This window comes from Canis lupus, chromosome 21, assembly GCF_048164855.1.
Source record: "Canis lupus baileyi chromosome 21, mCanLup2.hap1, whole genome shotgun sequence".
NCBI classification, from domain to species: Eukaryota; Metazoa; Chordata; class Mammalia; order Carnivora; family Canidae; genus Canis; species Canis lupus.
In genome coordinates, this window is record NC_132858.1 from 21,079,396 (window position 1) to 21,102,900 (window position 23,505).

At 38.2% G+C, this 23,505-nt stretch overlaps 1 protein-coding gene across 2 annotated transcripts in view; it reads right to left on the bottom strand.

The window, feature by feature from the left end:
- Positions 1–23,505, bottom strand: part of LOC140612843 (uncharacterized) — a 172,265-nt gene that overhangs the window by 89,386 nt on the left and 59,374 nt on the right. Inside the window, exon 2 of one of the 2 annotated variants that reach the window (XM_072791010.1) lies at positions 17,201–17,327. The exons of the other annotated variant lie outside the window; for it this stretch is intronic. The gene's annotated coding sequence lies outside the window, so the exon portion shown is untranslated. The remainder of the gene's footprint in view (positions 1–17,200; positions 17,328–23,505) is intronic. 2 annotated transcript variants of the gene reach the window in all.

The window sequence follows — 23,505 nt, forward strand, 5'->3', positions numbered from 1 at the left end:
TTGACTGAGAGTAGAATCTTTGTAAATAAATCTACTCCCCACACAACCACGATAATTTTCTTAGGGTAAACACCTAGCAGCAGAATTGCTGAGTCCAAGGGCAAATAAATTATTAAAGATTTTGATATAAATCAATGCCCTCCGGAAAGGTGGTGCCAACTTAGACCCTCCCCAGCAGTGTATGAGCAGGTCAATTTCCTTGTCAATTTTAAAATGCTTTGTGAATTTGACAGTGTCATTTCTCTCATTTCCATACAAATATAATGAAACGTGCTAAGTAGAGAGATGACTCATGCCACCAGCAATGATAGAAGAACTAGGATCAGAATACACCGAAAGTGGTTTGAGAATCACTATAAAAGCGAGATGAGGGATCCCTGGGTGGCGCAGCGGTTTAGCGCCTGCCTTTGGCCCAGGGCGCGATCCTGGAGACCGGGATCGAGTCCCACGTCGGGCTCCCGGTGCATGGAGCCTGCTTCTCCCTCTGCCTGTGTCTCTGCCTCTCTCTCTCTCTGTGACTATCATACATAAATAAATAAAAATTAAAAAAAAAAAGCGAGATGACATGTAATAGAAGAACTGTTGGAGGGATCCCTGGGTGGCTCAGCGGTTTGGCGCCTGCCTTTGGCCCAGGGCGCAGTCCTGGGGTCCTGGGATCAAGTCCCGTGTCGGGTTCCTGGCATGGAGTCTGCTTCTCCTTCCTCCTGTGTCTCTGTCTCTCTCTCTCTCTCTCTCTCTCTCTCATAAATAAATAAATAAATCTTTAAAAAAAAAAAAAAAAGAACTGTTGGAAGCTAAGAGCAAATAATCAAGGCAGCAGGACTTCACAGGCTGTAACCCTGGGGACAGGGGAACACACAAGTGAGCCCTGCCCTTGCTACTGCTGTTCCTCATCGGTGGGTTTGCCAGCTTGCCAGGTGGGCAGGGAATAAAGTCGGAGAGATGGCATCAACCTACAGCTCATGGTAGTCTTGCCGTGTTGGAAGAGGGGACAAAAAGTGATAGGCCGACATCCTGGAGAAAGGTGAACTGTAGAGAAGGTTCCCCTTGGGGCACCTGCTGCCTCCAACACTGCTTGTGCTCTGATGAGACAAACAGACTAAAAACCTAAGGAGAAAATACGAGTCTCATTGTGCTGAGGATGCAAGAATCAGCTTTCAGGGCTGCTGAGGACAAGGGTAAAGACTCCAGATTTTCAGTTTCAACCCGAGAAGGGCTACCCCGTTAACTGAGGACAAGCCTTAAATTGATCAGTTTCAAACAAGCTTGTCTACCCAAATATCATCTGTCAGCAGAAGGAAACTAAATCATCTCTAGAGGAAAATAATACCACCTATAGCCTCTACAACTTCTCATAAACAACGTCTGGCATCCGGTCGAAACCAACCAGGCCTACCAGGAAAGAGGAACAAATGATCAAAACCCAAAATCATTTTTAAAAAAAAGACAATAAAGAGACTCAGAGACTCACACAAATTTTAAGACAGCCATGATTGCCAGACATCACAGATGAAGGGCTAACATCTACCCTAATACATAAGGAACTCTAAATAAGAGGGTTAAGATTTTTAAAAACCCAATAGAAAAATAAGTGAAAGTCACAAAGAGATAATTCACAAATGTTTTTAAATGGCCTTTTAACATATGAAAAGATGAACTTCATAAGAGAAATTATAAGATTCTCTTCATAATAGAATTTATATATACTATTTATGCTATTTATATAAAGCATATGTAAACTCTACACATAGCATAATTTATAACTATGATGAGTTACCATTTCTCAATTATTAAATTTGGTAAAAATACAGAGCTTGACAGCACATTCTTCTGACAGGACTGTAAGGAAAGAGACACTCTTAGACACTGCTGGTGGGAATGTCCCTCACCTCTATGGGAGGAGAATTTGACAATATCTAACAAAATTACAAGTGAGTTTACCTTTTCACTCATATCTAAGAATTTACCTTGAAGGTACACCTTCAAGAATACAAAAATACGTATGAACAAGGAATATCACTATTTGTTATTGAAAAAATATTATGATAAAAGATACACAGAAGACTGGTTGCATAAACTATGGTACATTCCCAGGATGGTATATTCTACAGCTGTAAATAAAAACTAAAGAAGGTGTGATAAGGAGTGATTTCCAGGATGTATTTGCAGTCAGTCAAAATAAGCAAAGTGCAATAAACCATATATAGTATCCTACTTCTGTGTGAGAGAGAAGAGATAATAAGCTCTTTTCTGGGAGATACTGGCTAGCTGGAGCAAGGCAGAGGGAGAGCACCAAGATGGTATCCACAACCTATGTTCCTTGAAAGCAGCTTTATTAGATGTATGCCAGACCTGAAGCCCACTCATCAGAACAAAGCTCCAGGACAGGCAAAAAGGCCTGTTTCACAGGACTGGGGTGTGCTTCAGTCTACTATCTGTGCAATGCCCTGGAGGTGGCACCCTGCCAAGAACTCTCTCTCTCTGATAGCCATAGTCTCCTGAGACCCAGCAATGCAAGCCCCTACCCCACCCCGAGCTACTAAAGCCAGACGATCAAGGGGTGTCCTCTGGATAGCAGCTGCAAAAAACAGGGCACCAAACACAAAGGCTCCTATCCAGGAAATGCTGGTGCTCTAGAGCACGGCAAAGAGAGAGCATAAAGATGGCACCAGCCAGTCTCCATCCCCAGAGAATGTTCCAGCAGTCTACCAGATGTGTTAAATTAGATGCCTATCCTCCAGGCTGATGCTTTAATAAGATAATTATTTATTTATATTTACGAAAAGAAACTCAAGAGGCCTGAACCTGAAACATTATAATGAGGGTGCATTAACAATGTGGATAGGGGTGAAGAAGGGGAAGTAACACTCCGCTGAATATAGCTTTTTGTGTAATTTTGGGGTTTATGTTAATGTTTTACATACACAAGATGATGACAGGGATGATGATGATGATGATGATGATGATGATGATGAAGTTAAATTAACAATGATGGAAGAGAAAGAAATATAAAATGGAATATAAACAGAAACATATGAGCCCAACTATATTTCTAATGAGTGACAATCACACTGAAGGGAAAAATAATTACTTTTTCTTTTTCTTTTTAAAGATTTTATTTATTCATGACAGAGAGAGAGAGAGGCAGAGATATAGGCAGAGGGAGAAGCAGGCTCCATGCAGGGAGCCTGATGTGGGACTCCATCCCAGGACTCTAGGATCATGTCCTGAGCCGAAGGCAGACTCTTAACTGCTGAACCACCCAGATGTCCCAATAATTACTTTTTAATACAGAATTTTGACTCTATACCCTCAGTCTAAAGACAAAAATTTTTTACAAATACTAAACACTGGCTAGTGCACATGTTTTTTTATAGCAGTAGGGTTAACAATCCTGAAACTGCTTTCTGTGAATCTAAGACTGGGAAAAAAGAGATATGCCAAGGATAATGTGAGCCAAGTTTCTCCCTTGCCAAAAGGATTTACAAATAGAAGAAAAATTAAAATGAACCTTCTGGTGCTAGATTAGACTTTGAAGTATCAATATGAACTCATAGATTAGAGATAGAAAGAGATTTCTTAGCCCCATTGAGCCTAGACACAATGGCACTCCAGTAGCAAAATGATTATACGTAAGTGTCCAGATCTTAGGTGCTACACACCTTTCTCCACAAAAAGAAACCAGAATGCTTTAGAGAAATGACTGATTCCAGTGGTGGGGCAGATAAAATAAAAGACGATTCTGGAATACCTCACTGTGCCAGCAAGTAAAGAAATGTTCAAAGAAGATGGTAAAAGTTCATAGAAGCCTAACTGAGGGGGTTTGAAATGACCAAATCTGTACTATTTGAGCATTAAATTTGAAAATAAGATCAATGGGTGGCACCTAGGTAGCTCAGTCAGTTGGGTGTCTAACTTGATTTAGGTTTAGGTCATGATCTCAACGTTGCGAGATCAAGTCCCACATCAGGCCCTTGCTGGGCATGGAGCCTGCTTGGGATTCTCTCTCCCTTTCCCTCTGACCCCTCACTGCTCTCTCCCTTTCTAAAAAGAACAAATAAATAAAATTAGATTAATGAATTATAAACTTTTCTTTTTTTAAAGGTTTTATTTATTTATTCAAGAGAGACAGAGAAGTCAGAGACATAGGCAGAGGGAGAAGCAGGCTCCTCGCAGGGAGCCCGATGTGGGACCCAATCCCAGAACCCCGGGATCACACCCTGAGCAGAAGGTAGAGGCTGAACTGCTGAGCCACCCAGGCGTCCTGATTATAAACTTCTCAAATAAGTCTTCAAAATTAATAAATGGGGTTAAAGGAAAAGTTATTCTTTATGTAAGTATGCCAAGTAATAAGTGTAGAAAGGATAATAGATTTAAAAATCATCATTTTGCAAATATCACAGTAATAACTGATTCAGTCAAGAATCATCAATGGATGCTAAAATACACTAGGTACAAGTTTGGTGAGGAATATAATATTTATATGATCCCCAAATATTTCTCCCACAAATTACTTACCCATTATAAACAGTGACTTTATGGTGGATCACACACAAAGACAGTATGATTTATCCAAGTCAATTATACCAATAACGAACCAAGAGACTAAGACACAATATCACATCTGTGTCATTTCTGGCAACAATGCATTATCTGAATCAAACATGATGAAGCATCAGAAAAATCAAAATCGAGGAACATTCCACAAAGTAACAGTTCTATACTCTTAAAAAAATATCAAGATCATGAAAGATAAATAAGAGTGGAAGAATTATTTTAATTAAGAGAGATTAAATAGCCCTAAATGCATGATCCTAGATCACATACTGGACTGGGAAAAAGTGTAGCTATAAAGATCATTATTGGGATAACTGATAAAATTTGAATTTAAATTGTAGATCACACAGTAATATTGTATCAATATTAAACTTTCTAATTTTGATAGTTATACTGTGGTTATGTAAGATGAATTCCTTGTTTTCAGTAAACACAAACTGAAGAATTTAGGAATAAAGAAGCATGACATCTGCAACATCCTGTCAAATGATTCAGAAAGAAATAATGTGTGTGAATGTGGCAGGGGATAACACCTATACATGGAAGAGAGGGTGATAAAGCAAATGAGGAAAAATGTAACACATTTGTGACTCTAGGTAGAAGATACACAGTAATGCTTTCCATAATTCCTACAAGTTTTCTGTACACTTGAAATTCTTAAAAAAAAATTAAGGCTGATCCAAAAAGATATCATTCATATGTTCAAAAAACAGGTAAAAAATATGATCATTTTACCAGAGCACTGGAATCTACTAAATATAATCATTATATTATGAACTCAGTAGATAGGTAAAACAACAGATTAGTCACAGTAGAAGAAAAAATTAATTAACTGGAACATAGGTCAGCCTAAATATTCAGATTGAAGCACAAACAGATAGATTTAAAATACAAATAAGCGTGACTGACATATATTGGATAGCACTTTTTTAAAGTGCTATTGTTAATAATTGTTGTAATTAAAGTTCTAGATAAACAGGAGGCAGGTAATGAGTAAGAAGCAATAGTTGAAGAGATACAGAAAAATTTCCCAAACTGAAAGACAGAGAGCCACAGATTCAAGAATCACTGTAATGCCCATTTGGTTAAATTAAAGAAAAGCAACCATAACAAAACTGCTGGAACCCAAAGACTCTTGAAGAAAAAAAGACAAGACATTTTACCTTCAAATAACAACCTAAGTTGACTTATTCGATGGAAATAATGGAAAACGGAAGACAAAAAAATGGCACCTTTAAAGTTCTTAAAGTAAATAATTGCAAAGCTAGAATTCTACACCCAGAGAAAATATCCTTCAAAAATGAAATCTAAATAAATAGCCATTTTAACAAAACCTGAGAGAATTCATCCCAGCAGATTTTAAGCAGGACAATGATCCTTAATGGAAGCATAATAAGACAGAAAAGAATGAAGAGTACTGAATAAAGAGTACTGGAAAAGGTACATAGTGGGTAAATTTAAATTAATATTGACTGCTTAAACAATAATATGATTAATATCTTCTGGTTTTTAACATATGCATATGATATAAATATATATAGACATATATTTAAAATAGTCCACAATAGGAGCAAAGGGATAATAGAGCAAATTTAGTTCTAAGGTCCTTGCATTCTTCAGTAAGTGGTAAGAATCCTAACTTAAGGTTCACTGTAAGTCCAGAATGCATGTTGTAACCTCTAGGATAATAACAAAAATAATAGAAAATGAATATTTAATTAACAAAAGGAAAACTAATCAATAAAAACATATTTTCAAATCCAAAAGAAGGAAATATGTAAGATGAAATGACCAAAAAACAGATGAGACAAACAAAAAACGAACAGTAAGGTAGTAGACTTAAGAAAAAAATAGCAAAAATTACATTAGTTGTAACTAAATACTCCAAATAATAGACAAAAATTGTAAAAATTGATTTTTCTTAAACCCAACTACACATTACTTAAATGTAAGGACACAGAAAAGCTTAGACTAAAAAGATTGAAAACATACAAACATCAACAACAACAGAAAAAGGCTGGTATAAATGTACTAAAGACAGGCAAAATAGATTTTAAGAAAAGAAGTAATACTATACAGAAAGAAACTTTTGGTAAAGGGAGAAGTTCAATTAAACATGAAGATCTCACAACATAGTCTCAAATGTAGCAAAAGCTAACAAAACCAAAGGAGTAACAAATTCCCAATCCCAGTAGACAGCTTTAACACACCTCTCTCAGCTAAAAGAACAAGAAGAAAATGAATTAGTTAAAAGAAAATTAGAGCAGTGTGATCAACAAACTTAACATAGCACCCAATGATTATAGAATATACCTGAGTTTCAAGTAGCTCTAGAACAGTTACCAAAATAAAATATACCAGCCTGTAAAAAAAGTCTCAACAAATTTAAAAGAATTAAAATCAGAATATGCTCTCTCACCACAGTGGAACTAATCTAAAAAACAATAACATTGAAAAAACTTTGAAAATCCTTAAATACCTGAAAATCAATTAATAAAGTTGCAAATAACCTAGGAGTTAAGTAAGAAATCATAATAGATATACAATAAAACATTTTCAACAGAATAAAATGCAAATATGATACATAAAAATTTGTGGGATACAGCTCATCTATACTTAGAGAAAATATAATAATTAAGTGAAAAATCTAAGGATGAAAAATCAATGATCTAAGGATCCACCTCAAGAAGCAGGAAAAGGAACAGCAAATTAAACTCAAAGAAAGGACAAGAGCAATAATAAAAGGACAAAAATTAATTAAATAAGAAAAAAAGTATAATAGAGCACAGGTCAGTAAACTTTTTCTATAAAGGGACAGAGTAAATACTTCAGACCTCGTAAGCTACATGATCTATCACAACTATTCAACTCTGCCATTGTAGTACAAAAGTAAGCACAGACAATACAGAAATGAATGGATTCAAATGTTTTCCAATAAAACTGTATTTACAAAAACAGGTGATGGGCTGATCTGACCAGAAGCCATATTTTGCCAATCCCTGTAATAGAGGAATACAACAAAACTGAAAGTTGGCTCTTTAAATTAAAAAAAAAGAAGTAGAAGAATTGATAAAATGCTAATAATACTATAAGGTGGAAAAGAACATCACTACAGATCTTACAGGCATTAAAAATATTAGAGGCATTATAAATAACTGTAGACCAACAAATCTGATAATTCTGATGAAATGGACAGATACCTTTTTTAAAATACTAATTTACCAAAAGCAACACAAGATGATAGATCTAGATAATCCAGATAGTATTATGCCTATTAAAAATAAGAACCTGTAATTTAAAGCCTATTCATAAAGAAAACTTCAGGTCCGAATCGCTTCATCAGTAAATTATTTAAACATTTCAAAAAGAACCAACACCAATCTTATATAAATTATTTCATAGAATGGATAAAATAAAATCACTTCTGAATTCATTTTACATGGTCCATAAACTTAGCAATAAATAATTATTACCAGAAAGAAAAAGTATAAGCCAATCTCTCTCATGAACATAGATGAAAAAAATCTGACAAAACCAAATAAAAATATTAGCACATCAAATCCTATGATACAGAAAAAGAATAGATTTCAACCAAGTTAATTCATAACAGTAATACAAGGCTACTTTAACATCTGAAAATCAATCAATATAATTTACCCCATTAACTAAGTAAGAAAAATTATATAGTCACTAAATAGATGCCGCCCAAAAAAAGGCATTTGATGAGATTTAATGCCTGTTCATGGTGTTTAAAAATCTTGATAAACTAGTAATAGAAGGAAACTTCCTATTCCCCTGAGATTGGGAATGAAAACAGTGTCTGATATCATCACTTCTATTAAGCACTGTAATGTTTACTGTACTATTAAACATTATCATCATTGTATTTCCATTAAGCATGGTGATCCAAAGGAAAGAAATTAAAATTATTAAAATTATTTTTTAAGTTGTAAAAAAAAATCTGTGTCATTGGCGACAGATGATATGATTAAATACATAAAATATTCAAAATAATCTACAAATAAAAGTGAATTTAGCAGTCATGGGATATAGATATCATACTTAAAAGTCAATTATATTTCTATATACTAACACTGAACAACTGGGAAATGAAATTTTAAAACAATATCATTGACATTATTATAATATAAGCTATCTAAGAATATCCAGCATCAAAAATACCAGATACGAGGAACAAAGCTAACAAAAAACATGTAAGATGCATACATTGAAAACTACAAAGCATTGCTGAGAGAAATTAAGGAAGGGCTACATAAATGGAGGGATGTACTATGTCCATGGATTAGAAGACTATTGCAAAGTACGTCAGTTCTCTGCATTGATCTTGAAGTTCAATGTAAACCCAATCAAAACTTGAGCCGGCTTTTCTATAAAAATTAATAAACTGATCCTAAATTTTTACTTGGAGAGACAAAAGAGCTAGAATAGCCAAAAGAAACATGAAAAAGAATAAAGTTAAAGAATTTACATGATCAAATATCAAGATGTATTATAAAGTACAGGGTAATTAAAATATTGGTAGTGTATACAGGATAGACAAATAAATCACTGATACAGAATAGAGGGTCTATGAAATAGACCACTCATATAAGGCCACCTAATTTATGAAAAAAGTGCTATGAAATGCAATGGGGAAAAGATGGTGTGTTTAATAACTGACTTTTTTTAATGAAACTTTAACCTACCTCAAAGCATGCACACATGTCAATTCCACATCAATTACAGATCTAAATGTAAAAGGAAGAACAATAAACCTTCTGGAAAGTAAGACAGGCTATATTCTTAATGTTGAAGTGAGCAAAATAAATCTCTGAATACAGAACATAAAAATCACTTACCATAAAAGAAAAGATTAATAAATATAACTTCCTCAAATTTAAGAATTTATGTTTATCAAAAGATATCAGTAATGCAATACACACATCCAGCAAAGAACTCATATCGAATATATACAGAGAACTTCTAAAAATCAATGAGAAAAAAATGGACAACTCAATTTTTTTTAAATAAGCAAAAGACTTACATAGGCACATCATGAAAGAGGATATACAAATGGTCAATAAGCATAATGAAAGGTGCTAACCATCATTAACCATCAGGAAAATGCAATGATAACTACAATGATTTCACTTTTAAGCCCCTCAGAATGGCTAAAATTTTATTTTGTTGGTGAGCATGTAAAGCAACTAGAACTTTAATACTCTTCTGGTGGGAGTATGAATGGTAGCTATCATTCGGGAATCTATTTCACAGTATATACTAAAACTGTACAAACACCTATCCTGTGATCCAACAATTCCACTCCTTTGTATATATCCAACAGAAAAGCATACATATGTCCACCCAAAGACACAGACAAGAATACCTATAGCAACATTGTTCACGTAGCCCCAAACTGGAAACAAAATGAATAGTAGGATGGATAAATAGTGGTAGACTCATGCAATAGAGGACTACACAACAATGAAAAATGACTTTCTGATACACATAATCACATTAATATATCTCAACAGAAATAATTTTGAGGGAAAGAAACAAAACACAAAAGAGTACTTGCTGTATGACTGCACTCATATAAAGTTCCAAAATGAATCAGAGTGATTCTTACTTTTGATAAATAATGGGGTGGGACATAAAGAATGTCTTTGCAGCGTTAGTTGTGTTCTACAACTTGGACTGGGTGGTGCTTACATGGGTATATTACTCTGCAGAAACTTATCAAACTTCTTTCACTTGTGAATATGCTGTACATCAAACAAAACATTCTCCCCAAAAGTATGCTATGTGGACAGAAGTTATGTGATTAGATTAAGTCTCCAGTGTCCAGAGGAGTCTGTCATTTTTTTATACAGGGAATTTATCTCTTGTCCACTCTAATGCTAACTCAAAAAAACTTGAGGAAGTTAAGATTCTTCTTCATCCATATAAGGCCTTGTTATATCAGCTGTTTTATGGATGTGCACATACAACCCCAAGCAGACACTGATACAATGGATTTTAACTCTCACTTAGTAAAAAAAGAAAGCAATGTCTTAGAATTTTTGCTGACCTGAAAATAACCTGCCATCTAGGTGACATGTAAAAGGAGAAGGTTCTTAAACGTGTACATTTTTACAGTAAACTTTTTGTAAGGAATAAGCCTTCATCACCTGTACCTTTTGAGAACACAGGTGTTAATATTCATTCACTTGAACACACACAAATATCTCAAAATAAATAAAAGAATGCTCTGCATGGTGCTGAGTACCAGGGGGTATTTTGACTGACCACCAAGAGAAAGTAGAGGGAAAGTATTTTTTAAAGCAATTTTAAAGAACTGTATTGCAAGTAGCAAAGAACACTAGCATACCCAAAGGAAATCAATTTTGACACCTGCTTCATAGATATTCAGATTTTACAAACAATACTAATGGCATTCCAAACCCTTTGGGAAGTGCCCTGACTTCACAAAGTAAATCACCACAAATGGGCACTTGCTGAAGCCTAAGTACGTGGGGGAGGAGGATCCTGCCATGCAAAGAAATTCTCAGGAAACTGTGAAGATATTAGCTATTTTACTCAATTTATTCCAAGCTGAAACATAATAGTACATTATAAATCTCTTTTGATTTTACTTAATCTAATGAAAAAATGTTCATCTTTTTGATAAGTGCTCATTAGCCATTTTTTTCTGACATAAACAGACAAGAAAGATGTTCTTGTGCTGCATTTAAAACACAACTCAGCTAATTACAGTGCAATGACGCAAAGAACAAAATCAACGCACTGAAGTTTCTCACTTGAATTGTCTTTATAGTTGAATTAAAAATCTAACCAAAAAAAAAAATGTTTTAAAGGGCCCCAGCAGTGTATTTTGTACTTGGGTTGAATAATGTTTAAGTAAACAAAGGCCAAATTCTAGCACATGATATAAAATTTAAGATTTTCTAATGTCATTTACTCTCTAAAATTAGTTGCTGAATTTATGAACAGGAGGATTACATGCTTGGAGGGGGAGCAGTGTGATCTCCTTTTGGGAAATGGTGATAAATCTGTATAAGCAACTCACCCAATTTTACCCAGTCCCTGGTAAGGACCAAAAGCCAACACGTAGATAATATGGGGTGGGAGCCAGGCAAGGGCATATAATAGCATAAAGCTAACTGATTGCATAAGAATCAAACTTTCAGCCCAGGCTGATGCCTAGACTTTCTAGGAATATCAGATGGCTTGAGCTTCTTGAAACTCAGAGTATTAATCCACTGAAACTTTATTCTGATCCCATCTAAGAGAATTAATGCCATTTCCCAAAACGCTTGATTCATGCTCCAGGAAGAATTTCAACTACAGTAATCTGATCCTTGGGGTATCTTAAATCCGGCCTATTACCTAAACGATCATTTTACTGATTTTTTTAAAGTCATATTTTACTGTTAAATATGTTTACCCGAAGCTAGAAACTTTAAAAATTATTTTAGCTCTATGACACATAATTCATGCATATTGCACCCAAACTCACAAGACAAAAACATCACAGAGAGAAGTAAGTAAAATTGATTACTTAGCTATGTCACTTCTTCCTACCCTATGAAGTCAGCATTTAAATAAACACATGCAGCCTTTTTAAAGCTTGTTTTAATGAACAAACAGGACAGCAAGAGAACAGTCTAAAAAAGACACACATCTGTGTCTGACATTAATTCAAACTGCTCTAATGTGTGTTAAGACAATGGTTCTCCTTCATAACAGAGACAGAAGCACAGTATAGCTGTACCTTGGAGGAAAATACTTTGGAGGTTACAAATTCAGGGTCAAAGAGACAGAGATTCAAGTCCCAACTCCACCACTTGCCCCTCAAGGAAACCTGGACAAGATTCATCACTTTTCTAAGCTTCATAAATGAATAAATAGTAGGGGAAATAATATCTACATTGCTGTTATGCATATTCAGTGAGATGATCAGGAGAAGGCAGTTAGCACAAGGCTTGACCCACTAAGATTCAAATTTCAGCTGAGATTAATGAACCACCAACAGGGCACAAGTCTCAAGGATCTTTCCAGGAGCGAGGAACCATCCTTCCTCCTATCCATCCTGTGACATCTTCAACATTCCAGGGCTGGTTAGAATGAAAAGACAGACCCTTTACCTGTGTGGCGCTAACTGGTCAGTGTCCGTCATCACTCTTACAACTTTGACCCTGTTATTAGCACCCCAACCTAACCATCTCTCTTTCTTACATCACACCCCAAAGTTGTCAGGACAGAAGAGGAACACAGTATCTGGTGCGTTCAGTCATTACGGGTCATTAGAAAAAAACACATCTTTTCTGTAATTTAACCGCTGAGTTTATATTTCCATTAACACTGCTTGGCCCACAGGAAATGTTTGCCAACTTATGAGGTAATGGGATGGGTCATGTTCATTTTACTCTGCTTTTGACCAAAGGAAAATGAAACATCAATGTGTCTCAACCCTATACCTACTTATCAAGGTGGACCCAAACACCTCATTCTTCCCCATGAGCATAAGGAATGAAGAGTCTTGCCACCCATGTCGAATGTTTACGAAGTTCCCATAAGTGCCTGAAACACTTCCACAGACCATCTCATTTAATCCTCAAGCAGCCCTAGATGAAAGTACTGACATCCCTCCATTAGGAATGTGAGACTCAGAGAGGTTAAGGAACTTACTTAATGCATGCAGCTAGCAAGTGATGGAGGACTCACATTCAAGTTATCCTAATTCCAAAGTTCATTCTCTTTCTCACAAAACTGTGACACCACAAAGGAGTCCTGGAGATTATCCGCAAACACATCTGGGGGGCATTCACATCAGCACCCATGGGAATAAAACTAGACACCACTTATGTGTTAGCCTTTTCACTTCAGAGGTCATCTGCACGCTTCTTACCAAGTTCATCCTTTCATTTATTTCTGTTTATATTTATGGAACAACTACCATGTCGTGAGCTCTGGGCCAGGTGATAAAGATGAAAACAGCATGTTTCCTAACCTAGATTTTCAGTCACTCCTCCCAGGACTCATCCAAAGCCCAGGGACATCGTTAAAGTCTTTTCCTCAACTACAATGCTCTGGACAAGCACTGTGCTTGAAAACAGAGGAAGTAAGATTTTCCATATGTTACACAAATTAATTTATCAACTTTTCTCTTTACAGCTCTTCAGGCACTTTTTGCTGTCTGAAGTTCCCCCAATGATAAGCAACATATGTGAGGGACTTCACAATCTTCCTCAATTGTCTGAGTTCATCTTCCATTGTTCTCCACCATATGCCTTAAGTTCCAACCATGCTGAACCATTCATCTTCTCCCGACACACTAGGCTCCTGCTCACCTCCGTAATTGTGTATACTACTGTTCCTTCTGTACAACACTCTCTTTCCTCTTAAAACTTCAACTCACCCTGTATGACCCAGCTCAAAAATCACCTTTATTACATTCTCTTTAGTCATTCTCCTCTCCTGTCTACAACCTTCAAAAGTCAGACAGAGATTGATGATCGCTTCATTCATTCATTCAACAAACTAATCCTGGAGTTGGGACAGATTAGTGAACCAAACAGACCGATATCCCTGCCCTTGGGAAGCTGATATTCTTGTGGGAGGGAACCAATAAAAATAAATAGAATACTGGGTGCCTGGGTGACTCAGTGGTTGAGTGTCTGCCTTGGCTTAAGTCATGATCTTGGGGTCCTGGGATTGAACCTCGCATTGGGCTCCCTTCAGGGAGCCTGCTTTTCCCTCTGCCTATGTCTCTGCCTCTCTCTTTCTCTATGTCTCTCAAGAATAAATAAATAAAATATTTAAAAACAAATAAATATAATATATATGTAATTATAGAGAATGTTATAAGGTGATAAGTGGCATGTAAAGAAGATACACCAGGATACTTACTACTGTAACATCACCTGTATGGAGGGAAGGCTGCATGAAAGAGGTGCAATTAAAAGCAATGGTCAGGGATCCCTGGATGGTGCAGCAGTTTGGCGCCTGCCTTTGGCCCAGGGCGCGATCCTGGAGACCCGGGATCGAGTCCCACGTCGGGCTCCCGGTGCATGGAGCCTGCTTCTCCCTCTGCCTGTGCCTCTGCCTCTCTCTCTCTCTCTCTCTCTCTCTCTCTCTGTGACTATCATAAATAAATAAATAAGAAAAATTTTAAAAATTTTTTAAAAAAAGAAATGGTCAGAGTAAAGCCAATTAAGAAAGTGACAAAGACACACGGAAGGTGAGGGCCTCTGGACACTTTGTACTACCTCTTTCCATGTATCATTTTGCAATTTTTCATTTGCATTTCAGTCTTCCTTTTTAAGCTAAGAGCTCCCCAGGGGCAGAGACTAACTGAATTATCTTTTGCTCCCCAGCATATAGTACAGCACTTGGCAGGAATTGCTCAATTTATTGTTTGTTGAATGAATAAATAAAAGAAAGAAAATCATCTGCTCCACAGAGAATCAGTCACTTCTACCTCTACATGTTTAAAATGATGCTTTACTTTGTTTGTCTTTAGATCTCCAAACGGTCTTCCTGTCCTCTAATCCAGTGACCTCCAAAGTGTGGAAGATGCAGGATGATCCAAAGATGAGAAGCATTGGGAGGCAGGAAGAAAATAGGAGAACTTCCATTCATGTTCATTTTTTTATATCAAGACTAAGAAACAAATTAAGCATCACTAGAATGTAATATATGGGTTGATGCTGATACCTTCACTCAGAGTGGGACCTGAGATGTCCTAAGGAAGAGGAGGATTTTGCCCTAGAATGGCACCCCTCCTTGGACAGGGCAGGAATAAGGAGATTTACACATCATATGTTGCTATAGACTGCATGCTTATATCCCCTCAAGACTCATATGATGAAATCTAATCCCCAACATAATGATATTTGGAGGTGAGGGGTTTTGGAGGTGCTCAAGTTGTGAGGGTGGAGTCCTTATGAAATGGAATTAGTGTCCTTATAAAAGAGACTCCAGAGCACTTCCTCACCCCTTTCACCATTTACACAGTGAGAAGATAATCGTCTATAAACCAGGAAGCCACACCTCACCAGACACCAAGTCTGCTGGCTCCTTCATCTTGGACCTCTCAACCTTCACAACTGTAAGAAGTAAATGTTCGTTGTGTCTAAACCAACAATCCATCCCCCCTAGTTTTTTTTTTTTTAAGATTTTTATTTATTTACTTACTCATGAGAGACAGAGACAGAGAGGCAGGGACACAGGCAGAGGAAGAAGCAGGCCCCCCGCAAGGGGCCTGATGCAGGACTCGATCCCGGATCTCAGGATCACACCCTGAGCCAAAGGCAGACACTCAACGACTGAGCCACCCAGGCATCCCTATCCCCCCTAGTTTTTATTTTAAGATCTCTTTTATTATAAAAGTGATATACCACTTGATAAAAACCTTCAAGCTCTAGAAGAGTATTAAATGAAAAATATCAACTTATTACCTTTATGAATATTACTACCAGATTATTCAACATCTTTTTCCCTACTATCTACCCACACTGGTCCTTCACTCCCATCCCATCCCCTTATCTGGATGTCCACTTTCATGGACAGGATTACTAGAATTGTTATATAACCACCAGAATGAGGTCTTTCTGTCCATTCTCCTTAAGAACATTTAGCACTTTTGTAATTATAATACTGTTGCTGTGGTTGTTTAATTAATATCTGTCTCCTCTTCTAAACAGAGGTTCTGGGCAGCCCCGGTGGCATAGCGGTTTAGTGCTCCCTTTCAGCCTGGGGTGTGATCCTGGAGACCCAGGATCGGGTCCCGCATCGGGCTCCCTGCATGGAGCCTGCTTCTCCCTCTGCCAGTGTCTCTGCCTCTCTCTCTCACTCTCTCTCTCTCTGTCATGAATAAATAAATACAATCTTAAATAAAACAAATAAATAAAATAAAATAAAATAAAATAAAATAAAATAAAATAAAATAAAATAAAATACAGAGGTTCTTTGAGGGGAAGGACCCACTGCTGTTGTTGTTGTTGTTTTTGTTTGTTTGTTTTTAGTTTGTCCCGATTCTAGAAAGCACTCAACAAATATTGGATAAATGAATGAACATTGACAAGTATTACAAAGAATAAAAGTTCTGGAAAACTAAACCAAAGCTTGTCTTTGCACCTCAGTGACCCCTGGTAAGGGCTGGGAAAGACACAGGTCAGAAATTAAAAGGGCTATTCAGGTCAAGACTGTCCTGTTCCTGGAGTTACCCCAGCTGAGAAACAGTAGCCTTGGTCTATTTAAGCTTATAGGAGACAGAAAAACAATTTCTTCTTTGTACTGTGACCTATCCAAAGGAAGAAGCTTTTTCATCAGGCCCTTCCTTACTTCCCAAAGTTTTCTTCTTCATAAACAAAAGGTTCTGATATCTGAGAAGACTCTCATGTTGAGTGAGACTTATCCAGCCTGACTTAGGAGTGTAAAGGGCCATCCACGAACCAATTCTCTGTCTTGATGGAAAATAAGTGATGTGCACCATGACCTCCACTAGTAAAACATTCTTTGTCTGTAACATGACAAAACCTCACCACTTGGCTTTGGCATCCTGAACACAGCCAAGCAGCACTGATTATCAGACATGAGTAGCCAAAATGCAGGCCTGTTCCAGGCCTACCACACTCACCCTCAAATCTTCTCTTGGGAGAATAAAGCAAGAGTGTCAAAGGCACCCAGTGATGATTGGGCTATTGAGTTCTGATCAAACTGTGTAGGTATCTTCCTTCTTCCCCCTTCCCCCAGGAGTTGGAGACCTAGTATATAAAGATGACAGAGGAAGGCAATCATTTTAGCATAATGATAGTATGGGAAACACCCAATATCAGTTGTTTATCATATTTTAAAAATACTCCCCACCCAGAGAAGATATTGTAAAAATCCCCTCAAACTCTGTAATTCAGTGCTCTGATACCATGTGGTCAAGAACACATGGAATCAACCACAGAAAGGAGCAGAACTCTGAGGATAGGGAGCAAACAAATTAAAATGAAGAGGCCACATAGCAGTAGAGAAAAAAACAGGAGCACAAGAGAAGGAAGATTTACTTGGCCTCCTTGAACCTGCTTCTCCATCTACAAAATGGGAATAATTAATGCAAAGTCCTGGATTTAGGTGTAAAACGTCACCTGCACAAATCTAAGGAGGGGATTCTCTGATGAGAACCAGGGGGTTAGTTGGCTAAAGATCAATATGACATACATGTGAAGTATACAATTGTTTAAAAACAAATACAGTCTCCAGCTGCATGAATTGAAGCAAAATTGTTTGCAGTAAATAAAATAAGAACATGTCTATTCTTTCTGCATGAATCTGAAGTACAAGAGTTTTTAGGGGAACTCTCAAGTTCCAGAGGAAGGCAAGCAGCATGGCAAAGGCCTAGAAGTCACGCTACCCAGGATGGTGGCAGGGATGGCTCCCGCGGCACATGGGAAGCCCAACCTAGCCTCCTCCTGATTAGGACACCACACTTTCTTTATCTATCTCAGCAAACAACAAAGGATTTCATTAAACAGGTCAATTCAACCTAATATTTTATGTGTATCTATGTGTGTCTGTACACCTATATAAGCATTTATTTATATCTTGCTTCATTCGAAAAGGGATTCAAGGTGGTTAACAATGATATATACAAAAAATGCAAAATAGCATACAGTGGAGAATAGATAAGAAAGATAAGTATCGTTTTTTTCTACCTCTCTTCCTCTCCCATCCCCATTTTTGCCTTGGGTTCCCGAGTCACATATGCCATCCAATTTGACCCAACACCTGCTGTGAATGAGTGTGCTTTAGCAGCAGCAGCCTGAATCCAATCTCTGTATCCAGCTTCGTCTTCCCCAGTCCTCTCCTTCAATCTTAACGATGTCATCTAGACACTAGAAACACAGTGGGGGCAAGATGAGGCCTCTGCCTCCAAAGAGTTGCGGGTGTAGCAACCCACCTTCTTCCCAAGAGGAAGAAAGTTTAAGAAATTGGCAACATTGACTTAGTGCAAATTTAGGCACAATAGGATTGCTGCCCCCCCAAAATTTGAAGGACTCTCCTATTACTTACCTTTTTCTTCTGGTTTTGAACTATGTTATTTTATGTGCACCTTTATTGGAAGAGGCCTCAAGCTCCTTTTGGATTTAACTAAATGAGAAATGAATCCATATAGCAACATAGCAGAGCAGTTAAGTGCAGGGATATGGGAGTCAGCTGACTTGGTTTCAAATCCAGGCTTGGCTATTGGCTACAACGTTAAATTATTTTAGATTCCTGAGACTTTGGGCAACTTACTTGGCATCTCCTTGCTTCAATCTTCTCTTCTTTAAAATGAGAACATCAATGTTTTGTGAAGACTAAATGGCATGATGCATGTAAAGCACTTAGTCCAGGAACTAGCAATGGTAGCTAGTGATCATTAAATATAAGCATACTTGGGATCCTTGGGTGGCTCAGCAGTTTAGTGCCTGCCTTCCACCCAGAGCATGATCCTGGAGTCCCAGGATTGAGTCCCACGTCAGGCTCCCTGCATGGAGCCTGCTTCTCCCTCTGCCTGTGTCTCTGCCTCTCTCTGTGTGTCTTTCATGAATAAATAAATAAAATCTTTAAAAATATATATAAGCATACTTGAAAATATACATATATATAGAAACATTAAATAATGTAAGCCTACTTGAAGACATATTATGTAAAAAAGGATATCATGATACCAGCGAGTTGAACTGTGATTTTATTTTCATCACTTCTAGAAACAAAGTCTGGGTTTCTAAGATGGAAATTTCTACTCATTACTTTAAAGAATAAGTTTCTAACATCTAAAGTACTTTAAGGGGCGCCTGGGTGGCTCAGCAGTTGAGTGTCTGCCTTCAGCTCAAGGCGTGATCCTGGGGTCCTGGGATCGAGTCCCACATCAGGTTCCCTACGTGGAGCCTGCTTCTACCTCGGCCTATGTCTCTGCTTCTCTGTGTCTCTCATGAATAAATAAATCTTTAAAAATAAAAAATAAAAATAAATAAAATATTTTAAAATGCATAAAATTAAAAACTACAACGCAAGCGTAAATTCTCTGTTGTTACAAATGGATAAGCAGCATGATCCCTCCATCATGGCTGTCACTGGGAGGCAGTTGAGCTACTTGTCCATAAATTCCCTTCCTACCACAAGACTCTGAATTTGAATTAAAATATACTGTAGGATGAGAACAACAAAAAAAAATCATATAGCCCCAGGATGGCCCCTCAGCTTGACTTCAGAAGACTAGATCAGAAGAATGGAGGGCAGTTTTCTGAAGCACAGCAAAGATAAGAGATTCCTGGACCTGAGAAGACTCAGATGGCCAGAGGCCAAAACATAGGGTGCTGGATTATTCTGCTGGGCTCCTGGAAACCAAATGCAAATCTAATTAGCAATCAATCAATATTTATTGTTATCCAGGATTATGAAAAGCTCCAGACACGGTACCAGAAATACGACTGAGCCATGGGAAGAGGCTGAGAAATCATTAAGGATGACAAGGATCACGAACCTTACTTTTTCTCTCGGGAGCTGAGCTATGTCCCCTGAAGCACAGGTCAGAGGTCAGTGTCTTCAGCTACAAGCTGCCAGGCCTGGGTCTCGCATGAAGATACCATTCCTCAGTCCCTGTCCTACATAGTGAGGTACATGCTCTGAAAACCTACAGCATTTAATTCTGGAGACTTGATACATAAGGCTGGTGGTGATCTTCCCAAATATGGATTCTTTACAGAATATTCCCCAGAAAAGCGATAGACAGACAGTAAGGAGTAATCGAGGACCCCCCAGATGGAATATTTTTAAAACTTGCATTTGAGCTCCTAGAAGAGAGGTACATCATAGCCAAATAAATGTGAACATCTGAAAAATACCTGCCCTTATCAGATAATTTTCAAATAAATTGTTACCTTTAAAGCTACTCTCTGGTTCCTTACAGATGAGTGTTAACTTCTGTTCCCCATCAAAAGCTTTTTTATGCATTTAGTTCCAAGTTGTCATGCTGCCTACAAAATCTGCAATGAAGCAATTAGAAGCCATAGAGTAAACAAAATGTGTTCAGTAGAATGGCAGGCTGAGGAAGCAGATCAGAAATATTCACACACTGTCTGTCAGGGTGTTCTCTGGCTTTTTCTCTGTTTTATTCATTTATACTAATGTGTGGACAAGAGGGTTGAAAACATTTTGCTAAGAATGAAACCCTGAGATTTATATGTAATTCCTAAGCTTATCCTTGGGAAAGAAGCCACAATCTGTTTTCAGACAAGACTAAAACACTTGCAATTCCCTTTGAAAAACAACATCCAATCTTCCCTTAAATTGAGATGCCAGAGCAACTAGATTGCGATTTAAATCAGAGAACAAAATTAGTCCAGGTACACCAGGGTGGAAGGAGAAGCAGAGCAGACACTGGTAAATAGCCTATGAATTCAAAATGTAGAGTCTTCCCCCCCTCTGCCCCCAGCCAATTCTGACTTCCAACAAATTAGAGAAATAAATTGGCAGTTCACCTACGATTTGCTGGTAAACAAACATTTTTCACCAGCCACTTCATGACTGTCTTTTTTGCTGTGCCTTTTTAAATTCCATAAAAAAAAAAAAAAAAAAACTGGGATGGAACGATAACTCTCAGAGTTCACAATATAATCGCTGGCAGGGCTCTAATGAAAAACAAAATCTCCACCTCATTCCAACAATTTGCCATAGTAACAGAAGCCTTCCTATTCTGAATATTAGCATGGCCAGAGGGGGAGCTGGAACCTCAGTGAGGGGCTGGGGCTGGCAACAGCAGCTAAAATATTGCATCTCCTGGTTAAAGTCAATGAGCCTGGGGTTTCAAGTTAGTTCCAGAAGCACAAACAGGGACCAATATCAAGGATGGCCTTGGCCGAACACCTTCAAGAGCGGCAGAAATGAACCGACCATCCTAGGGCATAGAGCCTCGGCCTGCTAGGATTTCCTTGTGCTCTGGGTCAAGAGATCCATTGGTTGGTTCTTCTTACAAACTGGAATAAAGGCCTGGCCTCCATCTTCCCACCAAACTCACTACACCTGCGGAGAATCAAAACCCCAGATACATCTGTCCCTCTTCTCTTTGGGTTCTGTAATCAGCAGAGACCTCTGCTGGCAAAGAATGGCGGGGGCAAGGGAGGGAATGCATTCTGATTGGAAGTTTCTATTCCACAGAGGTGCCTTGATCTCTGCAGAAGTGTCCTGCTGGCAGGTTGGCTGGAATCAGACAACTACTACGGCAAGGGCATTTCAGGACTCAGCCCAAGGTGGCATCTCTTTGGTCCAAAAGTTTGCCATCAGTAGAGCACACAATCTGCCTAGCAGGCTTCATCGGCCCCCACCCTCCCCTGAGAAAGGCACTGGTCCCAGGTGAGGGGATGTAGCCAGACAGGACAGAGCCTTCTACAAAATAATTCTTGCAAAGATTCAGGTAGGGATGAAGGGTTGGGGGTGGGGGGAAGAGAGGCCAGAGGTGATTTGCATTAATCTAACATCCTACCATTAAATTCTGCCCAAGTGGGCTTTTGTCAAAACTCATCCCAAACGCTGGGAAGCGATAATCAACTGGAAGCAAAGTGGTTCCCCATCTTTTTTTCATGGAGGAGGTAGGTCGGGAGGTGGGAGGTGGGGTTCTGAAAGATACAGCAGATCACAAATGTGCTGATCTAACAATACTGGTGACATCTCACCCCAGATGGCAAATGAAGGAGACACTGGGATTTAAGGCACCTACACACTTGCCAGCAGATCATGAAGACATAAGGAAAAAACAAACAAACAAGGATCCTTAAATCCATCGCATGGTTTTACAAGAAACATAGGTGTAAAAGCAATCTAAAGAACGATTTTAAGAATAATGTGCATCTAAAACCTCAGAATAATAAGAATTTCCCAAGGCAGAGAAGGGGAATGCTGACAAAATTGAAATCTGTTCAGAGACTTTATTCCAGGGCACGAGGCTGAGTTCCTGCAATGTACACAAGTGGGGTGTAAAGTCAATGGGATTACATTTTCCTAATTATCTTCTGCTTGAGCTTTCCAGCACATACACAAAATGAGATCAGCCGGGACTTGCCTCTCTAACAAATCACTCAGATTTAAACATCGCTCACATAAACAAAGCGGGGTGGGGTGGGAGAGAGGGAGGCACAAGGCTGGGAAAAGACAGAGAAGGGCTTCTTCAATCACAGTTGCAAGGAACAAAAACCTGGAGGGGGGAAAGAGTTGCTGGACCGCCACCAAATCTCCCCCACTGGAGACAAGAGCCCATCTGCTGAGCTCGGCAACTTCGCTTTAACTACCATTCAGCTCGCGTCTCTGCAGAGATCTGTCTGCAGAACTAGCAGATGGACCCCTGCTTCCCCGAGTCGCTGTGTTATTTGTTTAATAAATTTAATTAATATCCATACTGCATTGGATTGCTCCCAGAAAAGGGGCCGAAGTGCTCTCTTTCCCCAATAGCTACATGATGAGTGATTTCCCAGAAAAGAGCAGATAACGGTGCCCCGGGGCCACAGAGAAATTAAAAGTACCCTGTGCTTACATTATTTTGCATGTATTAATTTTTTGCAGTACACTAATATACTTTTTTGAGAGGTATTTTAACTCTCTGAAAGTATGTAATTCCAAAAAAAAAAAAAAAAAAAACGCAACCTGAAGATTACCTCTTCTCTCAGAGGTTCGATTTGTTGGAATGGTTTTAGAAGAATCCAATTTAACCATATAAGCAACACTTTCATCTGTTTCCCCCAAATGAAGCATCGTGAATGGTAGGGGGGTTTCTTTTGGCAAACAGCTAGCTCCAGGACCATTGTGAACAAATTGAAAAACCTCACCGGTCATGTTGAACTTGTATTATTTCCTAAGCTGAACCATGTGGCCACTGCAAATACAGAGAATAGAAAGGGTCTTGGACAAAATCGAGGC